The 2,500-nt window shown below is 38.2% G+C and overlaps 1 protein-coding gene across 2 annotated transcripts in view; it reads left to right on the top strand.

Annotated features, from left to right (window-relative positions):
• Positions 1–1,156, top strand: part of LOC143298942 (uncharacterized) — an 85,880-nt gene extending 84,724 nt beyond the window's left edge. For both annotated transcript variants that reach the window (XM_076611983.1, XM_076611984.1), the window contains exon 6: positions 1–1,156. This exon is cut by the window's left edge and continues 1,718 nt beyond it. The gene's annotated coding sequence lies outside the window, so the exon portion shown is untranslated.
• Positions 1,157–2,500: the final 1,344 nt, after the last annotated feature.

Here is a 2,500-nt window from a genome sequence, read left to right as displayed (position 1 = left end):
CCCCTATCCCCCCCACCGCCCTCCCAGTTTCAGTTTCAGTAGCTCAAGGAGGCGTCACTGCGTTCGGACAAATCCATATACGCTACACCACATCTGCCAAGCAGATGCCTGACCAGCAGCGTAGCCCAACGCGCTTAGTCAGGCCTTGAGAAAAAAGAAAAAAAGGTGAATAAATAATAGATAAGCGTACATAAATAAGTACCAATCTTCTCGGAACCTCTCTCATCCTTCTTCTCTCACACTGCCCGCACCCTGGCCAGAGAAGAAGAAAAAAAAAACCCTCCTTTTTACAAGACTCAAACTTTCAACTGTGTTGCTCATGGTGAATTTTATTAGTGCTCTTTTCCATCTTGTGAATATTACTTCCTGGAGATTTTTTGTGGTTTTTTTTTTAACAAAAATGTGATGGCGACGACGTCGATGACGACGACGACGATGATGATGATGATGATGAGGAGGAGGAGGAGGAGGAGGAGAATAATGCTTTTTTTTAATTTTGTGATGATGATGATGATGATGAAGACGATGATGATATCAGCATGTGTGTTTGCGCATTTATTCAATTTGCTTGTTTGTCCAGGTGTATTATCTGCATTATTTTATTTTCTATATGTATGTTAGAGGCATGTGTGTGTGTGTGTGTGTGTGTGTGTGTGTGTGTGTGTGTGTGTGTGTGTGTGTGTGTGAGCGCGCGCGCGCGAGCGTGTATAAAAGAGAAAGACGGAGAGAATCTCCCATTGAATCATATCGTGTGAATCGTTGACAAGCGGTGTAATCTTTCATAAATTTACTCCCTTTCGCCATTTGTCTCCCCGGTCATTATTCATAACTTAAATGTATGTGTGTGTGTGTGTGTGTGTGTGTGTGTGTGTGTGTGTGTGTGTGTGTGTGTGTGTGTGAGAGAGAGAGAGAGAGTGGCAGATGTGTGCTGACGTCAAATGCGTGAAATTTACGTTGCATGTCAAAGAATACAGCAATTGTCTCATCACTATAAACGCACGCAGACGCAAGAATTGTGAACGAATGTTTTTGTTTTTTTTTCTTGTGGTTGTTTCCTCTCTTATTATTTCTTACTTTTTTTTTCCCTGGCCAATGAAGAAACAAAAAAGTCCACGCGTAGAGCAGAAAAAAAAGAAAAGAAAATGGAGATGACATTTTTTAAAAAAAAGGTGCTCCGTGGACCTATGCAACTGAGGCCACAAAAAAAATGTCTGGAAAAAAAAATCATAAAACACGGAATGGGTTCAAATCGTATTACAAACGTTTTGTTTTATTTATTCCTTTTTTTGTGGTGTGTATTTGTTTCTTTTGGTTTGAGTTCATTTTTTTTTTTCTTATATATCGTCATTGCTTCTTTACATTGCAGATGGCCTATTTGTTGCACACGTTTGCGACTGCACAGTAGTGTGTAGATTTTTTAATTTTTATTTTTATTTATTTTTTATTTTTTTGTTTACTTCGTTTTGCTTTTGTTTGCACGCGTCAGTAGTAAGTGCTTTCCTTTCTTTGTTCTGTTCCTCGTTCGTGACTTTGTGTGTGTTTCCGTATCTTGCTTGTGTGGATTTGCTGTCATTATGTCAATTATTTGCATTAAACGTGTCTTTCATTTACAACATAATATTGATTGACTGATATGGATACTGATTATAGCGCCTATCCTCGGTCGGAGACCAAGCTCTAAGCGCTTTACAAACACGGGGTCATTTGCATAAGCAGGCTGCCTACCTGGGTAGAGCCGACTGACGGCTGCCACTGAGCGCTCATCATTCGTTTCCTGTGTCATTCAATCTGATTTTAGGCACGCACACATACACAGTCAGGCAGACATGTAACATTTTACGTGTATGACCGTTTTTTTTTATAGTTTTTTTTGTTTGTTTGTTTGTTGTTGTTTATTTACCCTGCCATGTAGGCAGCCATACTCCGTTTTCGGGGATGTGCATGCTGGGTATGTTCTTATTTCCAAAACCCACCGAACACTGACATGGATTTCAGGATCTTTAACATGCGTGTTTGATCTTCTGTGTGCGTATGTATAAATCTATATCTTTTGACATATTTTTTTATCTGATAATTTTGTTTATTTTTTTCTTATTTCGTTTTACGATAACGTTTCATAATAGAAATTTTAGCGTTTCAAGACCGTAACTAGCGCGTTAGGTTTATGCGTAAGTTTGGCATCTGCTCTTTTTTCAAATTATCATTTTCTTTTTTCTTTTTTTTTCCTTTTAGCAGATGTGGTGTGACTATATGAATCATGCCGCACAATCTGACGCTTTCTTGAAACTGAAACTTTCAAACAGAGAAAAGAATGGTCTGAACAGGAAGAAAAATTTCGCAAATTTTCTTGTTAAAAAAGAAAAAAAAAGAAAAAAGGTGTGTTGAGTGTGTGGAAAATACAAATCTGTATAAAATGGGTTCAACATTCCAAGAACGTTCATAAATTCCCTTCGTGTGCATATTTGTTGTTGCTGATGTTTGGGTGTGTTTTTTTATGCTG

Source organism: Babylonia areolata, chromosome 24, assembly GCF_041734735.1.
Source record: "Babylonia areolata isolate BAREFJ2019XMU chromosome 24, ASM4173473v1, whole genome shotgun sequence".
Lineage (NCBI taxonomy): Eukaryota > Metazoa > Mollusca > Gastropoda > Neogastropoda > Buccinidae > Babylonia > Babylonia areolata.
This window is presented reverse-complemented; position numbering and strand designations above follow the sequence as displayed.